The sequence below is a fragment of the Chlorocebus sabaeus genome, chromosome 17, assembly GCF_047675955.1.
Source record: "Chlorocebus sabaeus isolate Y175 chromosome 17, mChlSab1.0.hap1, whole genome shotgun sequence".
NCBI lineage: Eukaryota > Metazoa > Chordata > Mammalia > Primates > Cercopithecidae > Chlorocebus > Chlorocebus sabaeus.
Genome location: NC_132920.1, coordinates 60,213,589 through 60,233,487, shown reverse-complemented (window position 1 = coordinate 60,233,487; position 19,899 = coordinate 60,213,589). Strand labels below are relative to the sequence as shown.

At 41.2% G+C, this 19,899-nt stretch overlaps 1 long non-coding RNA gene across 1 annotated transcript; it reads left to right on the top strand.

Moving 5' to 3' along the window:
* Positions 1–6,930: 6,930 nt before the first annotated feature.
* On the top strand, positions 6,931–9,473 carry LOC140708949 (uncharacterized). Its single transcript, XR_012089261.1, has 2 exons — positions 6,931–7,562; positions 8,287–9,473. It is a non-coding gene; the product is annotated as an uncharacterized lncRNA (long non-coding RNA).
* The last annotated feature ends 10,426 nt before the right edge of the window (positions 9,474–19,899 follow it).

Here is a 19,899-nt window from a genome sequence, read left to right as displayed (position 1 = left end):
TTGCTATTATGAACACCATTGCTATGGAGGTTTTTGTTACCCTTTTGGTAGGAGTGAAGGGGTTCTATTTGGCTCACTGGGAAAAAGTCCAATTCTATTTTTTCCATGAGGACTCCAACAGAGCCAGCACTCTCCAGCCACTGTAGGCCCAAGAACTCAATGGCTCAGGAGATGTCAGCTGTGTTGGGCTGGCAATGAAAGTGGAGAGAAATGCATTTAAGTTGCATCTTTCCAGAAATTCTGTCCAAAGTCTTGACTTAAAGATGACACGAAATTGTCCTGTTATGTTTCTCCAGCAGCCTGGCAGTCCAAGTGTAAGGCTGAAGAAAGCAAATATTTGGATTCATTCAGTAGTAACTGTCCAGTAATAACATAATCTACTTTTTTTGTTTGTTTTTTTGAAACAGAGTCTCACTCTGTTGCCCAGGCTGGAGTGCAATGGCACGATTTTGACTCACTGCAACCTCCGCCTCCTGGGTTCAAGTGATGCTCGTGCCTCAGCCTCCTGAGTAGCTGGGATTACAGATTAGCTCCACCACGCCTCGCTAAGTTGTTTTGTATTTTTAGTAGAGACAGGATATCACTCCTGGCCTCATTTGATTCACCCACCTTGGCCTTCAGGCCTGAACCACCGTACCCAGCCACATAGTCTACTTTTAACTCTACTCTTGCTTGCTTACCTTGAAAATTGGTATTTCATCTGCTTGCATTTTTTTGCACTGTTTTTGACAGAATTTTTGATCTACATCTTATCCATTCTGAGATGATACTGAAAGACATCACATGTATAAATGTGTGGGGAGGGGCCGGGCGCGGTGGCTCACGCCTGTAATCTCAGCACTTTGGGAGATCAAGGCAGGTGGATCACGAGATCAGGAGATGGAGACCATCCTGGCTAACACGGTGAAACTCCGTCTCTACTAAAAATACAAAAAAAAAAAAATTAGCCGGGTGTTGCAGCACGGGCCTGTAGTCCCAGCTATTCGGGAGGCTGAGGCAGGGGAATCATTTGAACCCAGGAGGTGGAGGTTGCAGTGAGCTGAGATCACGCCACTGTACTCCAGCCTGGGCAACAGGGGAAGACTCTGTCTCAAAATAAATAAATAAATAAATAAATAAATAAATAAATAAATAAATATTGGGGGGGAATTGCCATATTTATATATATTATATATATATTATATAAATCCTTGTATTGCCTCAGAACCTAGTGCATCACAGTTCTTTTTAAAGCTCAATTAAAAAAATATTGAATGTAATCTATTTTTCTACCAAGAATGTTAACCTTGGCTCTGAGGTAGCATTTTTTTCACCTTTTATGCATATTTTGACATCATGTGATATTTTAAAAGCCGTATTAGTCCTCTCAATATATGAAGTCTTTACATCTTGAAGCTCAAGTTATAGAATATTTTCTGTGTTTTTGGCTCTAACATGTAATATTCTTATATACTACAGGAGGTTACAAAATGTTATACAGTAAAGTAATTGGAGCACCCCCTAGTGGGCATTCTGGCTACATTTCTGACTTGAAGGGAACAAAACGTGGTTTCTTGCGACCAAGGAGGAATGTGACCAGGAAGACATGTCCCCTCCCTTCCGCTGGAGACTGAAGTAACAACTACGTAACTCATAGACCCTTCCAACCACCCAATACTTTAGGAATGTGCTTGGAGCTCTTCTAAATCCATCTCACTTGAACTGCAAAGCCAGAAAAAACAGCCATTATTCCTTTAAAGCCCACAAAATGCTGAGTAGATTAAAAGGATTGTTTCTGCTCCCATGTGCTCAACGCCCATAGCTCAACAACCTTACTTTTACAAGAACCCAGCAACAATGATTTCATTTTGAATGAATCCATGATCTTCTGTGCAACATAGTTAAATGTAACCAGGCCAGGACAGTGGCTCACCCTTGCAATCCCAGCACTTTGGGAGGCCAAGGTGGGAGGGTCATTTGAGGCCGGGTATTCAAGACTGGCATGTGCCACCATGCTTAGCTAATTTTAAAATTTTTGTAGAGACGGGGTCTCGCAATGTTGCCCAGGCTGGTCTTTAACTCCTGACCTCAAGTGAACCTCCCACCTCCAACTCCCAAAGTGCTGGGATTACGGGTGTGAGCCACCATGCCATGCATGTCAACCATTCTTATTTATTCTGCTTTTTATTTTCCTGGCTTCTCTTCAGCACTCTCGACCATTCTTTACAGCAATGCTCCCCAAATTTTTTCATGCGGTATTGCTCGTAGAAAGTGATAACATTAGTATAGTGCTGGACTAAATGGATGAGGTTGCTCAAAGGTTTTATGCAGTCTCTCAGAGATGCCACTGGGATTGAGCTCACTTTCCCAGGACAGTAACCTGCTTCTCAATGTATCCTTTAATGGTGTCCTCTTTTGCCAGTCTTACTTGCCCACTCCCTGATCATGCCTCCTGGGATCACCTCCCAAGTAAACTACTTGCACCCAAATTCTTGCCCCACCACAGTAAATAATGAATACCAAAAAAAAAAAAAAAAAAATGGCAAAATGACAATAAAAGTAATATCCAAGCAAAGTGAAATATTGTGCCTCAAGCTTTGCTCTAAAACATGTATCACCCTTTTAGGTAAAGCAATGCATTGATTAATTAATGAAGGCAATTACTTAAATTCTGTGCTTCACTTTGCATGTGGAGGCACTGTATGCATTTTAAGAACATTTTTAGACTTATATCAAGACATTTGTCTTTCATATGTAAAGAACTAAGCTACAAAAGTTTTAATGACTTCCCAGGTCACATCTTTAACAGTAAAAGTCAAAATAGTTAAAATTCATTGAGCATTCGCTATATGCCAGATTCTGTGTGAAGTGTTTTTCACCATCCCACTAATCATCGTAACTTTATATTATTTTGGATGTTAAGATACCCACTCCACAAATGAAGAAATTGAGCTAAAAGAGATTGGTTCCAAATTGGCACTGATCAAAAATTAAAGAGAAAGCTTTGAACTAGTAAGTAGAGAGAAGCTGTGGCAATATAGACTATTTTTATGCTACAAAATGTTATTCTAATAAAGTCTACATATACACTCAAAGTGAAGTAGAAGATCAGGACAGGTAATCCGATAATTCAAATGCAGCAAATTACTCTTTTTCACAGCAATTCATGAAGAACATATTTTGCTGAATTATCCACATGGTTTTTTTTTTTTTTTTTTTTTGAGACGGAGTCTTGCTGTGTGCCCCAGGCTGGAGTGCAGTGGCGCGATCTCGGCTCACTGCAAGCTCCGCCTCCCGGGTTTACGCCATTCTCCTGCCTCAGCCTCCCGAGTAGCTGGGACTACAGGCGCCTGCCACCATGCCCGGCTAATTTTCTTGTATTTTTAGTAGAGACGGGGTTTCACTGTGTTAGCCAGGATGGTCTCGATTTCCTGACCTCGTGATCCGCCCGTCTCGGCCTCCCAAAGTGCTGGGATTACAGGCTTGAGCCACCGCGCCGGGCTATCCACATGGTTAAATGAAATCTGCGCTATATATTATATGTTTTACTAACCTCGAACTTAGTCTTAAACAAATTGTCACTTTGGTCAGCCATATAAGCAACTGTGGTTGCAAAAAAATTGTCGAGCTGATTATTTGATTAGGTAAAATTGAAAACTCTGGTATTTTTAGAGTTGACATTAACATTTCAGTAAAATGAGTTCTTCATTCTTGACTCTGTAGGCCGTCTGGGTTTGTTTCCTAGAGACAGAGATGATATTTGCACCCAAAATCTAAATACAGAGAAACAATCTTGAGCAAATGGCCAAGTTTTCACGTTGAGATGCTTAAACACATGAAGCTGCCCACATGAAACTTCTGTCGTCTTCCATAAAGACTTGGTTTCTTTGTTTTATTTATGTTGACTCACCCTGCAGCTACTTTATATTTAGAGTAAAATGGAAATTCTTCTGTATTCTACACAAAGCCAAGCAAATTGCAGTTTTCCTTTTGTTTCTGGGTGTCTTATTTGTTCAGGCTCTTTATAAACAGCCCTGAGCTTGGAAATTAGTTAGGTTTTGCTGTTTTTTCATTCTCCTTTTCTTATAGTTTAAAAATCAAATTGTCTGACTTTATTCTACTTTCACAAGAGTGGGCAAGAAGCCCATTTCCTGTTAATGATGAGGTGACCGTATTTTGACAGTACATTAAAGAATAGTTGGATGACATACTGGCAGAGGAAAGTCAATTGAGGAAAAAAGTGTACTCAGATTTGGAAAATGAGTCAGTGTCTAGGAACCAACTGCATTTAACACACAAAATTTGCTCCAAATGAGCAAATTGAAAATCCTTTAAGAGAAGCTGCATAATAAATATTTCTAGAGTTATCAGGCACGGAATTCTTTATTAAAAAATTCTGTTTAATTGCAGTGACATCAATTTCTGGGCTATCTCTAGGATAAATTGATAGAGTACTTAAACTAAAACACATAAATGAAATCACTAAATGCATTCAGAACTGTTCCCTAGAATTGTTAAAGTCTACATGCCTAAGTGTGTTCCAGTAAGTGGTTGAGCGTCTACCGTAAACGAAAGTGTATGGAAAAATAACCCAAACCTTTGGAGGAACAAACTTAAAATGGCACATATCAACATGACAAGCTAGCAACAGATGCACCAGAGAGACTTTATATTAAAGAGCTGACTTTGAAAAAGATTGCAAGAAATCAATATTTCTCCACTTCTTCAGCTTAATAATTAAAGTCATACTATCCCTTCTCCTCCCCAAATAAAACGTAAGAGTCGAATGAAAGAGGCTGACGCAGGCAACCTGATGGCCTTGAAAATGCTGCATAATGGCCTGAGCATTTGCCCACATGGTTCAGTAAAAAGGTCAAGTCATGTCTTCACGAGAGATTAAGCTGCTTCCCCATGGACATCCAGGTCAAAAGCAATCAGGACTATTAACAATCTAATTGTTACCAATGATAACATTCATAAACATTTTATAGCACTGTACAGCTTACAAATTGCTTTCACATACATTAATCACATGACCCTCATAACAATCCTATCAAGTAGGTAGAACATGTGTTACTATTACTATTTTACCGAAGACACCACAATCCAATTCTCTAGATATCCCAGTTTTCTCTCCTCCACCCATTACTGCGTCTCAGTCTCCAAATTGTACATCCTCAAAAGTTTTTGACACCTTTAATCCCAGCACTTTGGGAGGCCGAGGTGGGCGGATCACAGAGGTGGGCAGATCACAAGGTCAAGAGATTGGAACCATCCTGGCCAACATGGTGAAACCCCATCTCTACTAAAAAATACAAAAATTAACTGGGTGTGGTGGGGCACACCTGTAGTCCCAGCTACTTGGGAGGCTGAGGCAGGAGAATCGCTTGAACTCGGGAGGCAGAGGTTGCAGTGAGCCAAGATCGCGCCACTGCACTCCAGCCTGGTGACAGAGTGAGACAAAAAAAAAAAGTGTTTGACTTTTACAAGCCTAAATCACCCCTCATCACAGAGGCTGCAACTGTTTACCAGTTTATACATGATAAAATGATGGGGCTGACTCTGTCGTTATATTCCGTGAAATAATGGGTTGAGTATTTAAAGTGATGATGAGCACTCCAGGAACAATGAGAAGGAGAGGAAAAATCAGCGTGATAAATCAGGAGGCCAAAATAAATGCACATCACTCCCCTGATGACAACCGGTTATTAAGCAAGAAAGCTATCACAAAAATGAAATTCATGGCTTGGTGTCATTATAAATACACACTAAAGAAGGCTTCAGGTACTGCACCACCCAACACTGCAGAAAACACTAAAATACTTCCATAGCAACTATCACTAAGGACATCATTAGGATGCTGAAAATGTAAAAGAGGAAAAAAGAGCCAATAAATGGGGACAAACAAGATTATTTGCCTGGTAGAATGAAGCCCATTGTTCACTCTCAAAAGACATAAATATTTAACCACCCAAGGCAAGCTATAATCAGCTATTTCAGTTAGCCAAACCCATCTTCCTGATATATAGTGTTTCCAAAAAATAAATCAACCAAGGAGTTGAAAATCCAAGGAACTCACAAATGCATATACCAGGCTGGTGGCAGCATTCTGTAGTCTAAAGGATTAGTCGTGAGTCAGGAGGGGAGGGTGTAAGCCTCAGCCCGGTCACTTCGTACCTATCAAACCTATTATGGGACATGTAGGTATTGTCAGGGACACAAAAGTGAATCAGAAATAGATTCTGTCCTGGGGCTGTTCAGTGTTATAGGGGGAGATAGATGTGATAGATGTCAAAAGAGAAATAAGATTGTTGCTATTCAATTTTAGAATCTTATTGCAGGGTGTTGTGGGTGGAATTGCACCCCCCAAGAAGGTATGTTGAAATCCCAACTCTCAGGACCCCAGAATGTGACCTTATTTGGAAATAGGGCCTTTGCAGATATAATCAAGTTAAATGAGGTTACTAGAGTGGGCCTTAATCCACTATGACTGATGGCCTCATAAGAGAAGAGAATGCCACGTGGAAACAAAGACACACAGGGAGAAGATGACTGTGCAACAACAGAGGCAGAGATTGGAGTGAAACAGCTGTAAGCCAGGGAACACCAAGGATTGCCGAGAGCCACCAGAAGCTGGGAAGGGGCAAAGAAGGACTCTCCCTACAGCCTTCAGAGAGAGGATGGCTCTACCAATGTCTTGATTTCAAACTTCCAGCCTCCAGAACTGTGAGAGAATAAATTTTCATTGTTCTTGGTATATTATAACCATAGCCCTAAGAAGCGAATACAGAGGCAAAGAGTAATCTCATCCTACTGGGATTAGGGCCAGGTTTCTGGTAAGAGATGACATGTAAATTGAACTTTGAAGAACTTATACCATCTAAATGGTAGGAAATGTGGTTTCCTATTTACGGCATGATAGTATTCATCATCTGTTGAGAATCCACCATGTGCCAGGTATTGCACTAGGAGTCATTCATATATAAACGGACTGGACTCTGGCTTATATACAGAAATCATCTAGACCTCACCTCCCTCCTTGACTCTCCCCCTTCTATCCCACAGTGGTTGATATGTATAAAATGTTTAGTTTAGTAAATAGAAGAGGAAGATTGGTTTGGGGGCTGGGAGAGCTGTGAAGGGAAGAGTGGAAAAGGGTGAAGCCCAGGGCAAAGCATCTATTCCCTTTCTGACCTCCTTCTAGAAAGATGGTGGAAGCAGTTTCCAGAACCTCTATGAGTTGTTTTGTTTACATGTGAAACCAGCTGAGGAAATAGTCAAAGAGACTCTCAGAGGCTCTAGGCACAAGCCCAGCATATTTGGGGCTGAGCCAGGGAAGGACATTCTCCTCTGCACCACAGAGGCCAAATGGAGGCTTCCCAAGGACAAGACTCTTTGGGAACACTAAGAGGCAACACCCTTGGCATGGGCTATGTTCTCATGATGGACAGTGACCCTGGAAAAGTTTCAGCCTTGGCAAAGCCTCAGCAAGTGGCCCTGCAAGCAGAAGCTGGACATGTGGGAGCTGGGGCAGAAGCAAAATAACAAGGCAGAAGACCATGGCAACTGCGAAAGAAAGACTGGTGAGCAGGGGAACTTCTTTGGAAACTTCTAGAAATAACTAGAAATACTTTGAAGGGGGTTCATTTCTTTCAGTCAAATAGGAAAGGGATTTATGCCATAAATATCGGTATGTAAAAAAAAGACAACTGGCAGATGAGGCCTGGAACACATGGGTCAGGCACAGATTTCTAATATATCCAACTGAAATTCATCATTATCCCCTTTCCACTTTACCAGCAAGAAAACTGAAGCTCGGCAGGTTAAATAACTTTCCCAGCCAGTAACTCTGTAAGTGACTGAATCGGAAATAAAACCATGTCTGTCTGCCAGTAAAGCCAGTACTCTTTCTACTATACCACACTGTTGATCTGGGCAACAGTAGGGAAAATATGACACTTGCAAGGAGCTTGGAAAAGAACACAGTAGGTCAGGGTACTAGCCAGGGTCCTGGCAGAAAACAGAACTCAAGCCAAATTATTCAAATGAAGGGACTTTAACAAAGATACTACTGACATAGCTGTGGGCAGGATTAAGGGAATTAGCAAGGGATGTTGAGACACCCAGAGACCAGCAATAGAAGGAAACCACTCCTAGAGAGACCTAGTGAGAGCTGGTGAGACCTACAGCCACAGAAGACAGGCCACCAGCAGGATCTATAATGGTGGAGGGAGCCTGCCAGAGAGTTGGCTCCAAAGCAAAGAGGGAGTGGGGAAAAATAACCCAACCTTTCCTTTTATCTCCCAGTCTCCTGCTGCCACCACCATTGGCTGCGCCCCCACCTGGAAACCAGCTATCAAGGGAGCCTGGGGCAATAGGTGGCAGGAATCAGAGACTCCTGGAAACAGAAGAGGAGGAGGACATTGCCATGGATAGCAGAGAAGTTGAGGCCATGTGCTAGGCTTGTCCTGTTTTGCTCTTAGGTTTATTCTCTGTCCCCACTCTACCTTGTTCGTATCACAGGGAATTACTTTTTCCTTGTTCCTTTGCCCTCTGGTTTCTGGGTCAGTTCAGCCATTGGATGGCCCTGAAGAGAGAGCAGAAAGGAAGAAGCTGGGTATTTCTCCCCACTTCTCTCAGCTTCAAGTATTGTCTCTGGCAGCAGCCATCTCTTCTATGGACCCAGCTCTTGCTCCAAGAGTTTCTGTGGTTCCAGCTTCTCCCTGGTGGCCTGGCTCCTTTTGTCCCTTAAGCTTTAGGCAGTGGTAGTAGCTTTCTGCTCTTGATAATCTCAAGGATACCTTACTCTCCCACTTTAGGCTTCTTACTTTGTCATCTCCTGGTATTAAATCTCTTCTTTAAAATATCAAGAATATTTAGAATCCTGACTGATAGAGGAAACTCTCACATGGGAGAGCCTCAACTTTCCCAGAAAAGCATGAGGGGAATGAATATAAACATGACTTGCATATCATAAATATGGAAAAACTTCCATTGAATCTGTCACTGCTGCGTGCCTATTCCCTCCTCTCACTGGGGCCTCCAGTCCCTCAACCACCAGTGTTCTGGTCCACTTTTTAGCCTGGCTTGCCCTTCATATCCCTGGAAATCATGAACAATCATATCAGCAATATTCTATTAGAATTCTTGATTTTCCTGCTGACTTGTCCTTCTGCTGTAGCAGTCCCTATTCTGTCAGTCCCTATCCTTAAGTACAATAAATTATCTATTTTCTCTCTTCCTGCTTTTTTTACTGGACAAAGGAACACTACCTGGCCAAAATTTCTTCTCCTGGGATGTTTGTCAGCCCTGTTACTTATATCCATTGTACCCATTTCCAACAACCATGCACCCATGACTTTACCCAGAGTCCCTGGAATCTTTTCAGGTTCATGTAAACTTAAAATTTATGCAAAGGAAATCCACTAAGGATTGGAGACCAAAAAACAAATGTATGACATCATGCTATAATTTCACACACAGAGAATTATTTTTAAAATGGAATGGGTTCATAAAAATGAAATAAATTGCTGATATGTAAAACCCATCATAGAAAAATCAGTATGTTATTAAAATGGTTATTCATAAAATAATTCACCACATTTTTCACTTTAGAATACCAAACCCCCACCATGCATTTGGAATTTAATTCAATTTACAAAGTTTCCATTTGCCCACAACTCTTCAGGACCACATGCCTTTTCCAACTCAAATATATTTCAAGGTCCAATATCAATGGTTTAGATATATATTAAGACATGTCAGACAGAGATTCTGTCTGCTCCACTATATGCTTTTGCTTTTGGAGCTGGGATGCAGTTTAATCTACTTGTTAAACACAAAGATGTGGTAGATTGCATTATTGGTTCTGATTCTTTCCTATACTGTATCTGTGCCCTTCACCATTGACTTTGGAGTCCCTCTCATGTTGAAGGTTAGATTTCATGGAGTAGTTATTGAGGAATGCTCTTGGAAACAGCCATTTTAAGGGAGTGAGGGAAGCAAGATTGACGCAGAGAAAAATGGGACTAATTTAGTTGCAACCCAGGTCTCACCCAATCCTATGGGAAGCTCTGATGCTAGGATAGCCCTTCAGAGATGTCTTGAATTGAGGTAAGGGGTCAGACCTCATACTCATATCTGACTAGTCTTTGGATATGGCTTGACCATGGGGACACCCTTGGGCAAAGCAGTGCCCTTCAGGTGAGGACAATTCCTGGTGGGCAGTGGGATGGGGACTCCAGGGTGAGGGTGGAGGTGAGAGGATGGGAGTCAGTGGACTTGGTGAGCCATCATCAGCAAGCAATATTCCTAGCAGCTGATAAAGTAAGTGCCTTGGTTCTGGAAAGGGACCAGGAAGTGCACCTCAGCATCTACTACATTCCACAAAGGTGAAGTATATCTCAGTTGGGCACAGTGGTGCACACTTGTAGTCCCAGCAATGCAGGATGATCCCTTGAGCTCAGGCATTTGAGTACAACCTAGTCAACAGTCAGATCCTTATCTCTTTAAAAAAAAAAAATGAGGTGTGTCTCTTTGTTCTTTGACATTAGGCTCAGCCTTGTAACTTGCCTTGACCAACAAGATGAGGCAGAAATTAGTGCACCAGTTCCAAGCCTAGGCCTTGAGAGACCTTGCATATTTCCAATTTTCTTCTTACACATGTCCAGGGTAGCCTACTGGTCCCAGGAGGAAGATGAGAGGCATATAGAGCAGAGCTACCCCAGCCACCTGGCCTAGCCCAGCTTAAATCAGCCAACCACAAGATGACTCATAGATCCTACTGGTCTTGTGTGATGTGATTTGTTATGCATTGATAGCAAATCAATACAATAGGCTCGGACTCAAAAGTCAGGTCTGTTCCAGTGCCATGTACTTCGGGCTTGTGACCTACTTGTAACCTTCAACAATTTTCCCAACCTTTCTTCTAAACCTTGGAATTATCCTTGATATAGAAATAATCATGTCTGCTTTATGATGTTGCTATAATATAGCCATGTGTTTACCATGGTACATGGCAACTTAGAAGCACTGAATTACTATAAGTTATGGTCAATATTTATATTATATTTTATTTCTAGGTGCAAAAGTCCTGTAACTAGAAGATATTGCTGGCAAAGGGAAATAGCAAAACATAGGTCAGTCTCCATTGCTTTCCCATCCTTGAGGCTGCTCCTATCCTGCTCTCTGCCCTCCAAGAGTCTAGGTTCTGGGAGTGGAGGAGATGGTAGAGTTGAGTCTAGCAACTATAGGGTAAATTGGAGTATCAGCCCTCTGAGTTCTAGGACTATTGAGCCAAAGATAATATCAGATGGAAGAAGGAAAAAAGAACAGGGGATAGATACCCTTAGTCTTACTCTGGCCTTTTTCTCTGGGTTCTAGGCTCTTGGGCTTTCTTAACTTTGCATAAGATGGTGTCCTAACAGGTCAAGAATGGCCTGCAGTGGAGGGGTGAGTGGGTTGGGTTGGGGGCTGGGGGGCCCTCACTGTGCAACCACTTCAAACATTACTGTAGGTGGAGAATTTTCACTTACTGAAACTCTACTGCCAAGTTTTGGCAGGGTGCTTGGCTTTTGTTCTCTTCCTTTTAAAGCTGACAAGGAAAAACAAAGTGCAGAAATAGTGTTAACCAAATAAAGAGACACTATGCCTTTTTTTTTAAACCTCATTTGCGTCAGAAAATCCATTCCCAGATGAGCCATAACTAGACAAGACTGCACATATCCCACATCTTACAAGAGAAAGTTTTATGGGGAGCCCTCATATTTTACGGGTTCAAGCCATGGTTCTAAAGGGAGTTGAGACTGAAAATCTTCACGTCTCTATCTCCAAAATCTTAATGGTAGCACTCTACTCCCAATTGTTACGTTATTTCATTTTAAACATGGGTGGAACTCACAGTCGAATGTCTTGTTTCTTCACTTCCCAAATTCCTAAAACAGCTACTCTTTGTTTTTAATGGTGCTGGGGTGAGGGGGGGGAAGAGAGAGAGAGAGAAGAGAAAAAGGACAACAGTACATTCCTGAAACATTACAAAAGACCAGCAGATGAGAATCAAATGCAGCATACTGGAGAGAATCCTGGGGAAGGACTAAGGCAGGGCTGCTCAAACTTGTGCTCTGAGACAACTTAACAAAAGAGGAGGACAAAACAATAACCCTTGGGATATCTAGAAATATAAATGAAAATGAAAATAGCTAACATTAGGGAGCATTCACTATGAATCACCCACTGTTTCAACATTTAACATATACTTGTCACTTAATTCTCATGATAACTCTATGAGGCAGATGATATTATTCCCATTTTACAGATGAGAAATTGAGACATAAAAAGGTTAAGCAACTTGCCCCAGGGCACACAGTTAGAAAAGGGAGGAGCTAGGTTTCAGTCTTGCCCCAAAGCCTGTGGTTTCAACCACAGGTTGCCATGAGTAGTTTACCACCAGTTCAAAATTCCGTTAAAATTGTGCCTTAAAAATGCCTACAGTCCAGGTGTAATGGCTCATGCCTGTAATCCCAGTACTTTGGGAGGCTGAGGCAGGCAGATCACCTGAGGCCGGGAGTTCGAGACCAGCCTGACCAACATGGAGAAACCCTGTCTCTACTAAAAACACAAAATTAGCCGGGCGTGGTGGTGGGTGTCTATAATCCCAGCTATTCAGGAGCCTGAGGCAGGAGAATCGCTTGAACCCAGGAGGTGGAGGTTGCGGTGAGCCGAAATTGCGCCATTGCCCTCCAGCCTGGGCGACAAGAGCAAGACTCCGTCTCAAAACAAACAAACAAAAAATGCCTACAGATATTTTATTCTGTTCCATAGTATTTTCTTTTTTCTTTTAAGACAAAAAATACTTCTTTCAAAGATTTTCATCTACATTTTTCAGTGTCCTGCTTTCATTTTCTCTTCAAGTAAATCTTCAAGGAGAACTCTTGCTTCAAGAAGGTACACCAGTTGTTTCTTGTGTGCCCAGCTTGAGAAGCACTGGCCCAGGGTGGCTAGCTGGCCCAAGAAAAACAAAAATACCTATGTTATATCTGTCAGAATTAATCTGGCCAATTAACCAAATAGATAAGAAAGATTAAGTTCCCCCCCCTCCCCCCGCCCAATGTCAAGGCAACTGAAATTAAAGGGTTGTGGCTAAAATGGAATTGAACAAAATAGGTTAATTGGGTAATTTAGCAGTAGGTAGGAGACTAGACTAGCACACCAGTTAGACAGATGAAATTCACCATGGCTACACTCAAAATAAGCATAATCCTTGAAAATAAGGCAGAGCATCTGATGAGCAGGATATTTTTAGTTTGGACTAAGATGTAAGAACGTGTGTGTGTGTGTGTGTGTGTGTGTGAGAGAGAGAGAGAGAAAGAGAAAGGAAAAACAAAACTGTGTGTGTGTGCCTGCATGGTGTGTGTGTGTGTGTATGTGTATGTGTGTAAGAGAAAGAGAGAAAATTTGGAGAAGAAACAAAAGTCTGCTTTTGTTAGAAAAAATAATGCAATCTAATGGGGAAAAAGCACAGAATTTAGGGTCAATTAAATCATAAGTTAGAATATTATATCTAATTCTATATCATAATGTGACTTGCGTTATTTTATCAAGTCTAAGACACCGTAAATGATAACATTCATACAAATTTCAACGATTTAAAGTATTTTTAAATTTGATCTTATAATGGAAGAAATACAGTAACTATTGCCAATTGCAAAATGAAGATAATACATAATATAGTCCTGCAGGGTGATGGTGAGGGGTAAATGAGGTAGCATATGCCTGACATATGGTAGGGCCTCAGGAAATACAAGTATTATTATTTCTATTACCTTTGGCCAAAAACAAGTTAATTGTCTTTTTCCCCTAAATAATATTTTATTTTTGCTGTTTTGCTGCACAATTTTACATTACAAAAGGTGCAGGTACTTACCTCATCACAACTGTAATCAGTATGCTGATGGATAAAGCAAGACAGTATTTATCCTTCCAAGATTTTTCTATGCTTGTACATCTAATGTGTGTGTGTGTGTGTGTGTGTCTAAATTGCTTTTAAAAATTTGTTTACTCGCATTTGAGCCCCCTTAGGGCATTTCACACTGCACTGTGTAATAGATAAAGACTCACACTAGAGGAGACATAATTCATTAATTCTCTTTTTAAAAAGTGCTTGGTGCTATCAATGAAATGAATATAAATTATGCCATTCCTATACTTAAGGGCTTAAAAAAGTCTAGTAGTGTCTTATTCACATTTGTATCTGCCATAACAGCCTTGAAGTTTTTTATGATCATTCTAACTAGATGTTCTCTTTCCTACCTTTATAAGTTCGTGAATTTCTGTATTATGCTTATGACTTAAATGGGACATTGCTGCATACTGTGGTTATTTATGTTTACATCTTATCAACTTTATCGCTCCCTCCCCAACCAGTGTAAAAATGGAAAAGGCAGGTTGTGGCAATGACCCAGCATTGATCATTGGAAATAGGATGGAAATATAGGGATGCAAGTAAATTGAGAGTAATTCTTTCTTTTTTTTGAGACGGAGTCCCACTCTGTCACCCAGGCTGGAGTGCAGTGGTGTGAACTTGGCTTACTGCAAGCTCTGCCTCCTGGGTTCATGCCATTCTCCTGCCTCAGCCTCCCAAGTAGCTGGGACTACAGGCATCTGCCACCACGCCCGGCTAATTTTTTGTATTTTTTTAGTAGAGACGGGGTTTCACCATCTTAGCCAGGATGGTCTCGATCTCCTGACCTTGTGATCTGCCCGCCTTGGCCTCCCAAAGTGCTGGGATTACAGGCCTGAGTCACCACACCCGGCCCGATGGACAGTAATTCTAATAATCAACTCTGGATTCCAGGCAGTATAGAGAAGGTCTAGAAGCCAAGAAGAGATCAAAAGTTGAATTAAATAAAGAAATTGAGGTGACCAAACTGTTTCCGGACCAAGCCGAGGGTCAGGCTGCCTATTCTTGTGGCCCAATAATGAAGAGAGTTTATTTTTGTAACTGGGTACAAGGAAAAGACCTGGAAAATATCGCTAGGCCAACTCCAAGTTACAAAGTTTTCCAGAGCTTATATACCTTCTAAGCTATCTGTCTGTGTGTTAATGTACATTCATCTAAAGACGTAAGTGATTAACTTCTTCTAATCCATAACTAAGATCTGAATCCTGAAGACCTTCCTCTGGAGCCTCAGTAAATTTACTTAATCCTAATGGGTCCAGGTGCTGGGTGATTACCCTTATCTTCTCTCTTGCTAAATCATGGAGGTTTGGGGAGTTTCTTTAGACCCCAGATAAACTTGTTTGTGGAGGTCTGGGGAGTTTCTTCAGACCTCCAATAAAACTTGTTTAATCCTAAATGGGTCCCGTTAAGAATTCATTTGTTATCTTGTCACACTTCAAGGCCTAGGAAAGGCCTGGGCAAAACCCTTGGTGGGCTTTTGTTACATTCCAGCCTTTGTATAAGGGCACGGGCTCTATCAGCTTTTAATATTTAACTTGGCCACCCCATCAGTGCTGAAACAGCTGTTCCAGAGGCCTGTGTTAGTGAGACCTGGCCTGCCACAAAACTGTCCTTGTGCTCAAAGAACAGGTGAAATTGTGGTGAGGAAGTGTGAGAATTGGAAGGAGTGGAAGTTAGGGTTACAGAGAAGTTGGAGTAGCAAAGGAAACAGTGGGCTTGTTGCCACAATATCTTCCAAAAGTGTATATATGTGGCGACTGGGCTGTTAGTTGCAGAGTGCATGGTATAGGTTATTGTCAGGGGTTACAAAGGAAGTTGAGCATTTTCATCAGCAATGATGTAGAACAATGATTCTCAAAGTGTGGTTTCCAGATCAGCAGCATGAATGTCACCTAGGAACTTGTTAGAAATGAAATTCTAGGCCGGGCGCGGTGGCTCAAGCCTGTAATCCCAGCACTTTGGGAGGCCAAGGCGGGCGGATCACGAGGTCAGGAGATCGAGACCATCCTGGTGAACACGGTGAAACCCCGTCTCTACTAAAAAAAATACAAAAAACTAGCCGGGCGAGGTGGCGGGCGCCTGTAATCCCAGCTATTTGGGAGGCTCAGGCAGGAGAATGGCGTAAACCCAGGAGGGGGAGCTTGCAGTGAGCTGAGATCCGGCCACTGCACTCCAGCCTGGGCGACAGAGCGAGATTCCGTCTCAAAAAAAAAAAAAAATAGAAATGAAATTCTAGGCTCTACTCCAAAGCCAGTGAATCAGAAATGAGGATGGAACTCAGAAATCTGTGTTTTAACAAGCCCTGCAAATGATGATGTTCACTAAAGATGGACAACTGTTGGTTTAGAAGTTGTAGTGCAGACAGCTGAACAACAGCTCACCACCTAGCCATCATCATCACCACAACAACGTCATCACAGCAATGTCTTTGGTAACCTGTGAGATTGGGATTTCAATTAAAGCCAAAAACTAGAAGGAGCATTAAGGTTAAGAAGCAAAAGGCAACTTTTCCACTTTCCAACTTTCTCTGGAGGCATAGAGAAATCTGTTTACAATAGCACAAGGGTTTCAGAGGCAGCCCTGAATGTTGACTCTCCTCCTATCCTAAGTCTTTGTGTGGGCTCAGACTTCCTTGTTAGAAACTAGAGACAGGAGAATATAGGGAGAGTAGTTGCATTAATAATTATATATCAATATTTCATAATAACCATGATTACACTATTGATAGTTTTATATATATATATATAATTAGTAACCGTTAATCCGGGTTCAGTCATAAAAACCACCAAGAGGACGAGCTCCATGACCTCGGTGCAGAAGGTGGGAGCAGCCCTCTGCACAGTTATAGTACCAGGTAGAACAGATACAGTCACATGGACTCATGATTTTCCAGTTATCCTTAGACTTAACCAAAATCAGGCCAGTAGCATATTAACAAGCCCACCATACCCAAGAAGCATTAAAGTTCCTGAATTTGCTATAAACTTTTTGATTTATAGACCATAGTTTATAGTCTCGCACTCATGATCTCCTCCTTGCTCTGATCCAAAACCTTCCAAAACTGCCTCTGAGATCATTCTCTAAATGGAGCTACCATTTAGAGATACCACAGATCACTTTAGCCCTGATTACACTTTGCCCCTAACTACTGTTTATTTTTTTTTTAACTTGCATGTTGTTTTTCTTAGGAAATTGAGGAGGGGACTCTGAAACTCAAACAACTGGGAATGGTGCCTACAGAGTTAATTATAGTTGAACACTCCCCTTTCCCCGGCTAAACTTCAGCTTTGTTCTTGGCTCTCTGCACTCCTGAGTCACAGGAATGTAAACACGGGGAACCTCCTCCGCTGTATCTTGTCTGTTTCTTTCAATGTCGCCCTTATTCTAATATTTCTGTTTCTAACAACTACTAAACCCAATACCTTTCTTTCCTTCCATAAACAGATCTGCTTTCTGATCAATACAACCCACAGTGGAAAAAGCAACAGGATGAGATGAGGCATCCATAATGAGAGGTTCAAGGATTGAAAAAGAACAGAGCTGCAGTGAGAATGCCAGTTTGGCCAATTTATTAACATGCATGTCAGTACAGAGTTGCAATTAAGAAGGCAAGAGCGAGGCTGGGTGCAGTGGCTCATGCCTGTGATCCCAGCACTTTGGGAGGCTGAGGCAGGCAGACCACCTGAGGTCAGGAGTTCGAGATCAGCCTGGCCAATATGGCGAAACCCTGTCTCCACTAAAAATACAAAAAGTAGCCAGGCGTGGTGGCATGTGCCTGTAATCCCAACTACTTGGGAGGCTGAGGCAGTAGAATCGTTTGAACCCGGGAGGCAGAGGTTGCAGTGAGCCAAGATTGCGCCACTGCACTCCAGCCTCGGCGACAAAGCAAGACTGCGTCTCAAACAAAGAAACAAACAAACAAAAAAAAGAAGGCGAGAGCTTGGAAACTCAAGAGACTACAGTTCCAAAATTAGATTAGCTGTGTGATCTTGGAAATAATAATAGTAACTATCTCATAGGCTTGTTGTGGGATTAAATAATGCATATAAAAGTGAATAGCAGAGTTCCCAGTACATAGCGAGCCTCAATAAATGGTAACTCGGAGTTTGCATTTCTTGTGAGTAAATGACACATTCTGTAGACCAGTTAAAGACAATGCTCATCACAGAATCAAGAGATAAATGAAGATTTCCTTCTATAAACATACATGTATTCCTGAGGAAGGAGAGATTATTAAGTTTTTGGATAGGATTAAGAAAGGAATACAGTCAGCATTATATTGTGATTAATTCAAAGGGCAAATAAGACATAGTCTTCATCTTCAATGGGGCAAGATATGGAGTTTGAAAAGCTGAAAATTAATGCAAGGCAACTGTACAAGCAAGCCTAAAGATGGCTTGATTGATTGAATCAAGTCATGAAGGAATTCAGAACTCAAGAATAATTAATTAAGAGTGTAGTTAATTAAGGACATCTTCACCAAATAGGTGAAATTGGAAGGAAGTTTACAGTTGAATTTTAGAAGGAAAGTTGATAAGCTACTGTAATAACCTGGATGCTACCCCTAAGAAAGCAAGAAATATACATTCTGATGAGAAAATAATAAAGCTGGTGGGAAAGAAGAAGACTGGATGATTTTCTTCAAATATGTGAAGATCTAATATATGAAGTAAAAATGTCTGCTCGAATAATGTATCTTTTAATGGGATCTGCCCAGCTCATTTCCCCTTCTGTATAAATGGCCCCAACCCATAAGAATGACTACTGCACCTGCGTTTGATGTACGTAACTTATGCCTCCCTAGTGTCAGTTAATAGAACCAAGGGAAATAATCTGATCCAAGCTAGGCAGTCGGACTTTGTCTTCTAGAAATTTGAGACTGATTCAACAGAGGAGTCAAAAACCTAGGGGATGACTGATCCACTAAATGAAAGAGACCTGAGCCACCAAATGACTGCACAGGCAGAGAATATCCCTGCCAATCTGCATTAGACAGACACAGCAAGAAATGAACCTTTATTGTGGTAGGCTGCTGAGATTTGGGAGTTGTTTGTAACTGCGGTTCACCTACCTCAACTAATACAGTAAGTTAGAATATATGTCACCTCTAAATATCTCTTCAAACTTTAGATTTATTGATAAAAGTAAGATTTTTTAAAAAATCTTGTCTATAAATGATCTGTAAATGGATCAAGGAGAGAAAGGAAATGGAGGCATAGAACTCAAGTTACAAACCTGACACAGAAATTTAGCTTCAATGTAATAGGAGCCTGAGTTTGGGGGCAGGAAAGAAACAGAAAAGAAGACATGGCTGGGAGGAAGATTATAAGAGAGAAATAAAAACAACCACAGGTTGAGTATCCTTCATTTGAAATGCTTGAGACAAGAAGTGTTTCAGATTTATGATTTTTTTCAGATTTTGGAATGTTTGTATTATATCAGTTGAGAATCACAAATCTAAAAACCCAAAATTTGACATGCTGCAGTGAGCATTTCCTTTGGACATCATATCGATGCTCAAAAAGTTTCTACTTTTGGAGCATTAAGGATTTGGGGTTTTAAGATTTGGGATGTTCAACCTGTAATTCGATGTGATGAGTGAAAAGGGGAAGGAGTCAGATACTACTTCATCTTGTACCACTCCTTGCTTGCCCACCAAGTTCCTGTTGCTTTCTGTATCTTGAACCCACTGAGCCATCTCCCACCTCAGGATATTTACTCATGCCCTTCCTTCGGTCTGCAATTATTTCACTCCTTGTTTTCATATGGCTAACTAACTGTTGCCTATTCTGAGGTCTCCACACAAATGTCACTTTCAGAAAGTTGTCTTCCTTGACTCCTCAATCTAAATTATGTCATCATGCTTTTCATACCCCCCCGATTTTTCTTTCACAGTATTTATTATAAGTTACTGCTTAATTTGTACTTTTATATATCTATATCTATGTAGGCATTTGTTTATT